A 14,442-nucleotide genomic window follows, 5' to 3' on the forward strand; every position below is an offset into this window, starting at 1 on the left:
ATTTCATTGAGTTCCTGAAGACACTGTATAGCAGTAATTTATAACAATCAGCATGAATCAGCAGAATCATTATTCTCTCCAAATGTAGAGGAAATGTGTACAGAATGTCAACTAGCATTTAACCTTTCACGAGTTTCACTCAAGTTAATCTTGGAGGAATATCAGAGCATTTAAATGGTAAAAGCCAATTAATGAGTTAGTCAGATTTCTTAAATCCTTCCCTGTAAACCTTTTCCTTTAGAGGTGAAATCCCTGTGCTGTTCTCCCCGGTTACTGAGCTAACTTCTGACTGCAGATATTCCTCCACTTATATAACGAACGCACCATTTCCATATGTAATTTTCTCAGGAAACAAAAGGACAATTATTTTAGCAGGGAGCAGCAGCAGTTATTTTGCAGCACATGTGCGCTGGCACTAGCAGAAAAGCTCCACGTCTCAAAAGCCATCCTATTTCCTACAGTGTATTGTGCAGTACATTTGACCAGGGCTTAAATATATAGGGCACAAGGAAAGGAAAAGGGACGACGTTGCGGACCGAGCTGAGGCATAGCTGGCTGCTGTGTAGCTAGCAGCCTCTCGCCTCGCTCCCCTCTTCTCACCATGAAATGAACATTTACATTCACTTAGCTGGAGCTTGGCAGCGCTGCGCTTAGCTCACCGGCAGACATCTGTATTTTTAATGAGAGCGGGGAGATTTAATTACTGCTGTTATTACAGGCAGGGCTCGAGCAGTGAGCGGAGTAGCAATGACAAGGGATAAAGTCTAAAGAGCGAGAGAAAGAAAGAGGTGGCAGATGAATACTTGCTCACTCACATAGTTGCAAGTGGAGCTAGTTACTGCCTGGCACTGTGGATGCAATTAATCCCAATTCATTCAATGCTCTCTACACGGCAAATGTAATTCAGTATAAATGAAATAGGCAGTAAGAAATACTATGTGTTTCCAAGTGAATCAACAACCAAAACTAGGGTCTCCAGACACTTGGGTGACATCTATCACGTTTTTATTAATGGCAGTATTTCTACCAGTTCTTATTTTCCATTGGGGATTTACAGTATAAACACATCCAGGAAATTCCCCATAAATATAAGGACAGCTTTTTTTTTAGCATTTGATGTAGATGTATAGGTTGGTATTAACAGTGGGGGCAAAATTGTATATATTCTTTTCTTGGGCCTTCCTACATTATTACCAGAGACACTGGGGAGTGACAGGAGCAAGCCCATGATGCAACAGTAAGTGTGCACTGGAGGAAACAACTTAGACAGCTGGACCTCTCTAGGCCACTGACGAGCAGAATTTCACCACAAACCCACATTTACTATGACTATACCCATTGCACTGCTAGGTCCAATAGTTTCATACACAAACCGTGAAATTCAATGACAGACAGACCAACCAAAACACATTTACCAAAACTACGCTCTTTAGTCTCAATTATTTATTTATTTTCTTCAATCTGAAGAGTTAATAATTCAGGGCCCACAACATTAAAGAAATGATGCTCTGTTACAATTAAGTATGTGTTTAGCAACATCATCCAAATTCATTCAGGTCATTCAGGAGAATAGTTTATCAGGGTGTGGTGGAAATTTAAAATAAAACATTGGTTCATGCCAGTCAGTGTGTGGAAATGGAGGCTAACAGGGAAAGAGGCAGTAAGAAAAAATAATGAGTCCAAGAGTGCAGAAAGAAAAAAATCTGACTAATGGATAGAATGAAGGAGAGAGATAGAGAGACATCTAATAGCTTCTTCAATAGAGATTTTTTTTTATGAGTGAATCATTTACTGAAGAAGATTCCAAAAGGCTCTCCCTGCACTCTGCCAATTCACTGGGGTCTCTCCTCACTTCTCTCTCTCTCACTCATTCTCTCTCAGTCTCTATAAAGTATTGGCATCATGGGAGGCAACTGTTAGACATCCCTCTCTTGCTTTCCATCCCCCATTTCACTGTCTCTCACCATATTTTCCTTACTTTCTCAGTTTCCTTTCCTCTCATTCCATTTTCTCAGTGTTTGGATTACGGCAGACTTGAACTTCCCCCTGTCCCCAAGCCAGCTATGAATCACTGGTAGACCTGGGACCCAGAGAAGCTGTCAGAGCTTCCTGATGACTCCCAGGCCCACTAACAGCCCTGCCATAACAAGTGGCTGACAGCCCCATTTACATAACAGGCAGCCAAGCAGTGTGAGGCCGCCTGGGCAAAGCCCCGACTCCACACACCAAGCAGTCAGTCAGGCAACCAGTTCCAGCCTACACTCCAAAAACCGGGCAGTTTAACACTCTACCAATCAAACAACACACAGAGTAAGATAACAATAAGTGGGTCCTCACAGAAAACGTAAGCATGAATGCATGTATGCAAACATGGAGGACATAATCAGTGTGTTTGTGGCCTGAGGCAAAGACCAAATGGTTTGTTTTCTTGAGGACGTGGAGTGCAGGAGGTGGTAGGGCCCTGGGGATGACCTCCATATCCGGCAGAGTAATACGTCTCTCATCACTGGGCTTTTCCACATAACCCTGAGGTATAGACACATAGAGGTTAATGGACGAGTGATGACTGATATTAGGGTGCCATAGCAAGACTGCTCTGTAGCCTGTATTTCAACTTTGGCGTGGATATGTAGATACATTTTTTTTTATTGATTTACAAGGACTTGGTTCTCAGTTAAGTCATGCATAATTTTTAAGTCACTACTTTTCATCATTTAGTGTACAAAAAATGAAACTCTACTGCAACACTTTCATGACAGGTACATTTGTATTTTATAATCATACTTACGTTAAGTTACTTTTTAGCAAAGCATCTATGGAGGTACATGGTTAAAAAAGTACATTCACTGTGCTAGCAAACGGCTAAAGAGGAGAATGAGAGAAAATATTCATCCTGACAGCTGGAAAGACTGTTTATGAAATAAACATCAGGGCTGATGCAATATCCCTCAGAACAGTTTACTGCAGCCACGGCCTTGGTCTTCAGGGTCTGGGACCCCTCATGTTTTCTGAGGTTACGTACAGTATACAAGATGGTTCTCATGTGCTAAGGGACCTAATGCAAATCAACTAACCATACCATTCCCAAAAAGCCAACTCAATAAACCCACCCTAGCCCAAAATGATAGACTAGAAGATATCCTATTTTTACTAAGACATGCACTGAAGGGTAGTACTCAAGTGGTAAAAACCCATAAATATTCTACCTAATTCTGTTAAACTATTACACCAAGGTTCATAATCACAAGGTTATTATTGATCGGTTTTGTGTGATTTCACAACACAGTACTACTAAAATACTAAATAAATTATGGCGATTGACACACATTGCTTGGTAATAAACTGAGTAAAATGCAATGTTCAGAATTTTATAAAAGAGTACACACCAGGCTATATAATTGATATATTAAAGTCATTATTTAAATGCTATCTGTTAAAATATGTACCCATGCAATATGGTTAATTAGGAATACCGTAAATATTGTTATTCATTGCGGAGCAATAAAAATCTAGCATTTGGATTCAGCAAAAATTGGCTAATAGAAAATTCCCTAAACCTCAAAAGGACACATTAAGAAAAAAAAACAAGTGAAATACAAAAACACTAAATTAAGTCCTAATTCAAAATGACCAATTTTTTGGGTGAAAAGTAGTCCACTAAGACAAACAGGTCTTGGTTGGAACTAAGCCACATTGTGAGTAATGCAAACTAAACAGCTCAGCTGGTTGCTAGGTGAAACAAGCCCAGGCCTGGGCCTTAGTGAATAGTTATGGACGCCATTCGCTCTCTCTGCGTGTCATTACTCCTGCAAACGAGCGGAAAAAGAAAAGTCACTTGTCGGAATAACAGCTCCCTGGGCAGACGGCTCCTGTGGCGAATTGTTGAAACCACAGGTTGGTTGTTTGCCCACCCGGAGACGATGAAAGAACACAAGCATCCTGTTGGACGACACAGTGGGGGGGCTTCCTCCCCCCTTCTCTCTCTAACAGAGGTCCAAGATGGATTCATTGACTGTGTCTCAATCCAAAACGGCAGCCTATTTCTTGTATAGTGCACTATGTTTGACCAGGGCGCCTATAATCCATAGGGAGTAGTAACCCATTCAAGACACAGCCATTAACAGCGTCCACTGACCAACATACGGTCACATTTCACCGGTGGCTTTCAAAGTTCAATTAGTCATTGGAGAGGCTATGAAACACCACATCCATGCGGTTTGGCTAGGCCTCCTTAACGGACCATTAACAGGACTTAGGTTGGCTTTCATTTCGGGAGCCTTGAATAGAGTATAGCACAGATTCAACGTTTATTTCAGATTGAGATCCTTGATACCCTCTTCAGATAATGGCAAACATCTAACTCAGTTAACCCATGCAACATACCAAGCAGAACAACAATTACCATGCATACAATGCCAGAATATTCTTAAGAATTAAGGCCCAAGACGGTGTGATATACGACCAGTTTACCTGGGCTAAGGGCTGTTCTTATGCACAGTGTTGTGCAGATGCCTGGATACAGCCCATTAGGATACAGCCCATAGCAGAGGTAAACTGGCCACAGACCACCAACCCATGAGGTGCGTTATTGTTATTACAAAACTGTCACCGAATCATTTAGAAGAGCAAATATTTTTGCCAAACCCAAAGTCCCATATATACAATGGTAGACAGACACCGTTATTTGGGGCCTACTGTAAAAATTATACAAGTAACTGAGGACAAAAGCAGAAGAATGTCTGCTATGGTGAGTGATATGCTATCAGGGTGTTTCATGCTTTTCTTCCAGGGCATGAGTCATTAATTGACACATTTATGGGAAACAATCTGATGTTCCTGGAAGTGCAGCCCATGGTGAGGTTCCTCCCAGCTTGCAGCCCAACCACTCAGGTTGCGTCCCAATTATATATTGCACCATGTAGAGAATAGGCTGCCATTTGGGACATTGTATTACCCATAGCAAATTACTTTATTATACAACACATGACAACCACAACAACAGCCCACATCCATTCCATTATAGCGTGAATAATTGATTCTACATGCCTGGTTAGGAAATTAGATATCTACAACCCACTGGGCTACACAGGAGACATTGTTGGATACGTTTGCACTAGCATGCAGTATTCTACTTCAAATGTCAAACTGGTAAACAAATTCATTGATAAATAAAGTCACACGAAGGCAATAAAGCGGTAGGACTACGATCATCAAACCGCTAGTGAGCATCAAGTTGAGAGTTGAGACCATCATTCAGACACACAGATATCATCCACTTTAACCAAAAGTATCATTTCATGTACTGTAGTTTACAGGGAGCCTTAACCTCTGAAGAAACTGACAACAGTGACTCACCAAACATTGGTAACTTTTGCTCCACAAAAGACATATAGACTTAGAGTAAGGTATAGAAATTCAAAAAATTAATAATAAAAAAAACATCTGTCTAAACAATACAATTCCCTTACCAACCATATAGAAAACCTCCCAATGTGATGTAATCACACTCGCAAACATCGGACTGAAAGTGGGTTCCGGAAACACCGGGCCAACATCCGTGACCACAAAACCCTAAGCAAACAGACACTCTTTTTAACTATGAATGCGTTCATAACTGCCCCTGGTGGCTGGTTTCCAATTTTCAGGAATGTAATTGCGAGTCATTAAGGACCAACAGCACTGGTATGTTCATACTGAATGTAATTGCACTGCTGATATGTTCATACTAAACGTAGGTGCACTGCTGATATGTTCATGCTGAACGTAATAGTACTACTGGTATGTTCATTCTTAACGTAGTAGCACTGCTGATATATTCATGCTGAACGTAACAGCACTGCTGGTATGTTCATGCTGAATGTAATAGCACTGCTGATATGTTCATGCTGAACGTAATAGCACTGCTGATATGTTCATGCTGAACGTAATAGCACTGCTGGTATGTTAATGCTGAACATAATCATGTTTTCCAAAAATAGTTAAATATGAATGTCAATCCTGCAATGATGCCTTCAAAAAATCTGCACACCCTCCTGATCCCTAAGATGCTCTTACTAAGAATGCGCAGCCTTCGTGCAGAAGAATGCAAATTGTCTGCCAGTATTTTCTGATAACATGCTGCATTCGTCTTGCCATACATTTTCACAAGATTCCCTGTGCCTTTAGTGCTCACACACCCCAAAAACATCAGTGAGCCACCACCATGCTTCACAGTGGGGATGGTATTCTGTTCCTTATAGGCCTTGTTAACACCTTTCCAAACAAAGCGCTTATGGTTGTGACCATAAAGCTCTATTTTGGTCTCAGCACTCCAAATTAGTGTACCAGAAGCTGTGAGGCATGTCAAGGTGTGGTCGGCCATATTGTAACTGGGCTTTTTTGTGGCACTGGTACAGTAGAGGCTTCTTTCCGGAAACTTGACCATGCAGCTCATCGTCGTATTGTGCTCCTTGAAACAACCGCACCATATTTTTCCAGAGCAGCATGTATTTCTCCTGAGGTTACCTGTGTGTTTTTCTATGTATCCTGAACAATTCTTCTGGCAGTTTTGGCTGAAATCTTTCTTGGTCTACTTGACCTTGGCTTGGTATCAAGAGATCCCCAAATTTTCCACTTCTTAATAAGTGATTGAGCAGTGCTGACTTGCATTTGCAAGGCTTTTGATATATTTTAATAACCTTTATCCATCTTTATTAAGTTCCATTATCTTGTTACCCAGGTCTTGTGACAGCGCTTTCCTGCTCCACATGGCTCAGTATCTAGCCTGCTCAGCGCATCCACGTGAGAGCTAACAAACACAATGACTATTCATACACAGACAATAATTGCAATATAAAAAGCCACAGGTGTGGGAAATTCACCTTTAATTGCCATTTTCACCTGTATGTGTCACCTTGTTTGTCTGTAACAAGGCCAAACATTCAAGGGTATGTAAACTTTTGATCAGGGCCATTCTGGTGATTTCTGTTATCATTATAATTTGAAAAGGAGACAAACAACTGTGATAATAAATGGCTTCACATGATCACTATCCTTAAAAATCTATTTTTTTATTTTTTTTTGCATGATCAGTCATATTTTCACAATTTCTGCCAGGGCATGCAAATTTATGAGGACAAATGTATATATATAATCAAGAGAAAAACTAAGTACACTCCCATGGAAAGTTAAAATGTGAAACCATTTATGCAATTGAAATAAAAAGGACTGCAATTTCCTAATGCAGGATAAATGAATACACACATTTAGCATCACACAAATCCAATCCAAACCCCTCAGAATGAAGATTACTGATACCCATGGGTCTGGGAAGGGTTTCAAAGCCATTTCCCATCAATCTCCTGTCCAATGGATCATCTATCTACATAGGATAGGTCATCCTCAGCCAAGAGTTGCCTGTAAGATGCTCATAGAAGTCTCATAGAACCCCAGGGTAACATCAAGGCATCTACAGGACTCTCGTGCCACAATCAGTGTCGAAGTGCATGAGACAACTGTCAGAAAGAGACTGCAAAAACTTGGCCTACATGGGAGGTCAGGAAAGACAAAGCCTCTGCTCTCAAAAACAGAATATCAAGACATGATTGATGTTTGCCAGACACCTAAGTATAGATCAAAACCGCTGGAACAATGTGCTCTGGACAGATGTGTCAAAGGTGGAGTTGTATAGCTGCAATATAAACCATAAATGCCTACCTACCTATTCGCATATACATAAATATTATAAATATATACACACACACACACACACACACACACACACACACACACACACACACACACACACACACACACACACACATACTGGTTTATATGGTTTAGAAGGACATTTTTCAAAAATAGGTGCTTTGGTGGTTTAAGGGGACTATTGATTCTGATGGTCCTAAAGACTAAAGAGAAACATCAAACAACTGTTTTTGATTGTAGTAACAACAATCTCACTTCAAATTTTCATTAAAAAAAATTGTTTATGTTAAAGTGACAACCTGACATTTCACAGGCTTATGGGGACGGGGCGGGACAAGCAGAAATATGGTTTAATGGGACCTCCCTGGTTTGGCTGGACATTGCCTTACACACAAACACAGACATGTCAGGACCCTGAACAAAGAGGACACTATGGGTTTAGCTGGACGTTGGTTTACACACACACAGACGTGACAGGACCCTGAACAAAGAGGACACTATGGGTTTAGCTGGACGTTGGTTCACACAAACACAGACGTGACAGGACCCTGAACAAAGAGGACACTATGGGTTTAGCTGGACGTTGTTTCACACAAACACAGACGTGACAGGACCCTGAACAAAGAGGACACTATGGATTTAGGTGGACGTTGGTTCACACAAACACAGATGTGACAGGACCCTGAACAAAGAGGACACTATGGGTTTAGCTGGACGTTGGTTCACACAAACACAGACGTGACAGGACCCTGAACAAAGAGGACACTATGGGTTTAGCGGGACGTTGGTTCACACACACACACACACGACAGGACCCTGAACAAAGAGGACACTATGGGTTTAGCGGGACGTTGGTTCACACACACACACACACACGACAGGACCCTGAACAAAGAGGACACTATGGGTTTAGCTGGACGTTGTTTCACACAAACACAGACGTGACAGGACCCTGAACAAAGAGGACACTATGGGTTTAGCGGGACGTTGGTTCACACACACACACACACGACAGGACCCTGAACAAAGAGGACACTATGGGTTTAGCTAGACATTGGTTCACACACACACACAGACAGACGTTACAGGACCCTGAACAAAGAGGACACTATGGGTTTAGCGGGACGTTGGTTCACACACACACACACGACAGGACCCTGAACAAAGAGGACACTATGGGTTTAGCTGGACGTTGGTTCACACACACACACACACACACACACATACATGACAGGACCCTAAACAAAGAGGACACTATGGGTTTAGCTGGACGTTGGTTCACACACAGACATGACTGGACCCTGAACAAAGAGGACACTATGGGTTTAGCTAGACGTTGTCTCACACACACAGAGACATGACAGGACCCTGAACAAAGAGGACACTATGGGTTTAGCTTGGACGTTGTTTCAAACACACACACACATACATGACAGGACCCTGAACAAAGAGGACACTATGGGTTTAGCTGGACGTTGGTTCACACACAGATGTGACTGGACCCTGAACAAAGAGGACACTATGGGTTTAGCTGGACGTTGGTTCACACACACACACACACACACACAGACATGACAGGACCCTGAACAAAGAGGACACTATGGGTTTAGCTGGACGTTGGTTCACACACACACACACACACACACACACATACATGACAGGACCCTGAACAAAGAGGACACTATGGGTTTAGCTGGACGTTGGTTCACACACACACACACACACACACATACATGACAGGACCCTGAACAAAGAGGACACTATGGGTTTAGCTGGACGTTGGTTCACACACACACACACACACATACATGACAGGACCCTGAACAAAGAGGACACTATGGGTTTAGCTGGACGTTGGTTCACACACAGATGTGACTGGACCCTGAACAAAGAGGACACTATGGGTTTAGCTAGACGTTGTCTCACACAAACATACATGATCACCAGTACAAGGAATGCACATCAACATTAGTGGTCATTTAGTTTAATTAAATCCCTAAGGTTTTACTCAATGTCTTGTAAATGTTCTGCCCTCTTCTATTTGAACTTCTGATTAGATGCTAACTGCATTTTGTAGTACTGTACTGGTAAGTGTTCAATGACAATAATGTTGAATCTTATCTAATATTTAAACTCCGACAATTTTTTTTTTCTTAACATCCAATAACTTAAAATGTTTTAATCACCAAATTGTAAACTAAATTGATATTTAACATTTCAATAGGATGCTGAAATCTGTACTCAAATGGAATGGAAATGATCAATTCGTACTTAGGGTTAGAGTTGATATTTGAATTACAGACTTTTCAGTTTTTTGTTCCCATTATCTTAGACCACAAAGATTGCTAATCATACCTTCTTCAAAACATATAATTGGTAATATTGAATAAAATCTGAATTTGCTGAGAACAATGCATTGAAAGAGACCATTTAACATCGAAAATCTTCTACAAAGCAGATGTCACATTAGTGTTTGGGTCAAAATCTGTCGCCACCTCCAATGAAAGTGATCTTTCGCACTAAAATTATTCTATTAAAAAGAAGACAGATTAGGGTTAGAGTATATTAGACGCCTAAGATTGTTACTTACATCTTTATAAACTCATTACGTTTTATTTTTCAATAGAATGCTGAAAGATGTAGCAGAAAGCAATTAACATGATCACAAAGTCACATATAAAATCTCTCAAACAGACAACAGATTGGGGTAAACGTAGATATTTATTTTCAGACCTTACTATTCCACTTTTCTCTTTTATCTTAGACCCTTTTTTAAATTTTTAAATTACACAACATTTTAAATTGACATTTAATATTTCAATAGGATGCTGAAAGCTGTAGCTTAACGCAATGCAAGTGATCAATTCACACTAAAAACCTTCTCTTAAACAGAAGACACATAAGGGTTAGAGTAGATAGTTAAATTGCAGACTTAGATCCCAAAGATTGGTACTTACATCTTAATAAATGCTTCTGAAGTTCTATTAGAATAGGATGTTCAAAGCTGTAGCAGAATGCTATGATAGTGATCAATACGCACAAAAAATATTAAGTTGACATCTCAAACAATATGGCCTCCATTCTAACTTTTGTGAAAAACATCTCCTCGGAAACCGCTGAACGGATTTGCATTTGGAATTTTGAAATCTCAAACGATTTGACCGCAATAAGTTAATGAATTAAAATCATAGTGCAGTGTACATGCAGTGCGCAGCGTGCGCGCCTGTTCAAGTGGTTCTATAGTTAGTGAAATTTTTAATTGTAAATGGCCTCAGCCATTATTATACCTATACACCCCATGGTGGCACTGTAGCACTTAGTCAAATGTTGTAGGTTTGAGCATGCATATCTCATGAACTGAATGTCGTAGAGTCATGCAGCCAAGTTCCATACATGCCCCTTCTCATGCTGGCTCAATTGAGCCAAATGTTTTTGTGTCCTAGGGCAAGTGAGTGAGTGACTGACTGCCCCTTATTAAATAGCGTAGTGGTTAGAGATGCAAACTACCAAACAAGAGGTCTTGTGTTTGAATCTCGTCACATTCAAAATAAATTATGCATTAGGATTTGTTCTGGATAGACAAAAACTTTGCTGTCCACAACCTTCATTAGCTACGTTATTGTAAGCCTAAAATAACTGTTTACAGTTGTATTGTGACTATTTCTGGTTGGATTTTCGAAGTACGCATCCATGCATGCTTTCTGGGGTAATATAGGCTAGATCACATCTCCTTGGGCAATAAAAGAGTAGGGGTTTCCACAATTCATCTTTTCACTTGACAAAAAGTCGGTTATCATCGCCCATATTGATAGTTATTGTATCAATGACATTCACGAATGAAAGAAAAACAAATGTTGTTGTGCCATGAAATGAAATTGCTTTGGCAGTGTAAAGTTAATCTTCAGTCTCACTTGCAATTGTTCAATTATTTTGACTATTCCAATTAGTAAGTTAGCAGATACTAGTAAGCCTGTTACTGGCTAATAAGCTGTTAAAACGGCCCTTTGCAAAAGCCATACAGTTCATCGATGGTATTTGTGGTAAATATAATAAGAAACGTTAGTCAGTTTAACACTGCTAAATGAGGGCCGGCTAAACTAGGCTTGCCTGGTTCCTTTTCTAGTTTGAGAAGGTATGTTAATCAGTGTTCTTCATTGTTCACTGCAATGGATCTATAGTAGGGGTTGGACGATATGAGAATTTCATACCACGATTATCCTGGCCAAAGTTATCCCGATTTATGATTTTATCCCAATTAATGACAATCCCTACAACTCTGGTTTCTAGCTCAAAACGGCTGATAATAAAACAGCAGATAATAGTGTGCAATCTTGTGCATTTAAAAATCCATTACAGAATAAATAATATCAAAGGTTATTAATAATTAACTAATACTATAATAACATACACATCTGTAAATGCGTATTGCTGCCAGCTTCAATGACAATACATTTCAGAGGATGTTTAGTGGCATTTAGAATTGCCATTTGTACTTCATTTACCATCATTGCACATCTATACATTGCACATCTGTATGTCACATCTGTAACATACACTTAATACTACAAAACTTAATACAAGTACATTTTCTGCCCTCTTCTATTCGTTAACTGCATTTCGTTGTACTGTACTTGTGCTTGTTCAATGACAATAAAGTTGAATTTAAAAAATATATATATTGAGATATGCGCTCCACCAGTTAAATAAAACAAGTAGTCAGGAACACTTTGGTGACTGCTGGTAAGAGATTTCTTAAGTCACTTATCTTAGGATCAGGGGTGAAAATAGATTTAATTTCTAACCCGGAACTGACCTGTGGGTGCATGCACTTCCGTGTGCATTTTGTGCCTTATTAGCTAAGGATAGGCCTATTTGATGTGTCGATTCTATATAATAACTTTACAATTCACTATAACAGCTCCCCGTTATGTTGTGCGCATCATGTATTGTGCAGATCATGCAGATCTAAAATTGTATTTCGGCCCGCGAAAATGATATTCTATTTGTGTTGTCCTGTCACTTTCAGTAGGAAAGCCTTAACAATTTGCCTACAATATAAACAAAATGATAATTAGAACATCCAAAGGGATGTGTATAATGTATATCCTACTCATATGTTCTACAATTTGCAGTTTGTTAACAGGTTTTTTCTGCATGCATCGTAGCTGTCTTCTAGGATATCAGTGGTTTGAGCTCAACATTGTTTCAACTGCTACAACACGACTACATAACGGGAAGAATGAGCACATAGCCTACATTACAGTTAAGTATTTTGCAAGTCAATACAATTCAGTTAATAGCGAATCTGTCCGTTTCAGTACTTTATATTCTTGTAATAAATATATACATGTTAATTAAATGGTAATCTGCATGAGAACTAAAGAACATTCATTTTGTCTTGCCTAAGGCCAGAATCGGCCCTGGATACAGACAGTCAATGATAACTAAATATTGATTTATATTTAATTTCACATGACATACAGGTGCTGGTTATATAATTAGAATATCATCAAAAAGTTGATTTATGTCAGTAATTCCATTCAAAAAGTTAAACTTGTATATTATATTCATTCATTACACACAGATATATTTCAAATGTTTATTTCTTTTAATTGTGATGATTATAACTGACAACTAATGAAAATCCCATATTCAGTATCTCCGAAAATTTGAATATTATTTAAGACCAATACAAAAAAAATATTTTTAGAAATGATGGCCAACTGAAAAGTATGAACATGAAAAGTATGAGCATGTACAGCACTCAATACTTAGTTGGGGCTCCTATTGCCTGAATTACTGCAGCAATGCGGCGTGGCATGGAGTCGATTAGTCTGTGGCACTGCTCAGGTGTTATGAGAGTCCAGGTTGCTCTAATAGTGGCCTTCAGCTCTTCTGCATTGGTCTGGCGTATCGCATCTTCCTCTTCACAATACCCCATAGATTTTCAATAGGGTTAAGGTCAGGCGAGTTCGCTGGCCAATTAAGAACAGGGATACCATGGTCCTTAAACCAGGTACTGGTAGCTTTGGCACTGTGTGCAGGTGCCAAGTCCTGTTGGAAAATGAAATCTGCATCTCCATAAAGTTGGTCAGCAGCAGAAAGCATGAAGTGCTCTAAAACTTCCTGGTAGACGGCTGCGTTGACCTTGGACCTCAGAAAACACAGTGGACCAACACCAGCAGATGACATGGCACCCCAAATCATCACTGACTGTGGAAAATTTACACTGGACAACGTGGATTCTGTTCCTCTCCTCTCTTCCTCCAGACTCCTCTCTTCCTCCAGACTTGCATTTCCTTTGATTTCCAAAGGAAATGGAAAATTTACTTTCATCAGAGAACATAACTTTGGACCACTCAGCAGCAGTCCAGTCCTTTATGTCTTTAGCCCAGGCGAGACGCTTCTGACGCTGTGTCTTGTTCAAGAGTGGCTTGACACAAGGAATGCGACAGCTGAAACCCATGTCTTGCATACGTCTGTGCGTGGTGGTTCTTGAAGCACTGACCCCAGCTGCAGTCCACTCTTTGTGAATCTCCCCCACATTTTTGAATGGGTTTTGTTTCACAATCCTCTCCAGGGTGCGGTTATCCCTATTGCTTGTACACTTTTTTTTCCTACCACATCTTTTCCTTCCCTTCACCTCTCTATTAATGTGCTTGGACACAGAGCTCTGTGAACAGCCAGCCTCTTTAGCAATGACCTTTTGTGTCTTGCTCTCCTTGTACAAGGTGTTAATGGTCATCTTTTGGACAG

The 14,442-nt window shown here is 40.1% G+C and overlaps 1 long non-coding RNA gene across 1 annotated transcript in view; it reads right to left on the bottom strand.

Annotated features, from left to right (window-relative positions):
- Positions 1–1,851: 1,851 nt before the first annotated feature.
- Positions 1,852–14,442, bottom strand: part of LOC117593605 — an 84,720-nt gene continuing 72,129 nt past the window's right edge. Inside the window, exon 4 of the long non-coding RNA XR_004575052.1 lies at positions 1,852–2,526. This is a non-coding gene — a long non-coding RNA (uncharacterized LOC117593605). The remainder of the gene's footprint in view (positions 2,527–14,442) is intronic.

Source organism: Esox lucius, chromosome 21, assembly GCF_011004845.1.
Source record: "Esox lucius isolate fEsoLuc1 chromosome 21, fEsoLuc1.pri, whole genome shotgun sequence".
NCBI lineage: Eukaryota > Metazoa > Chordata > Actinopteri > Esociformes > Esocidae > Esox > Esox lucius.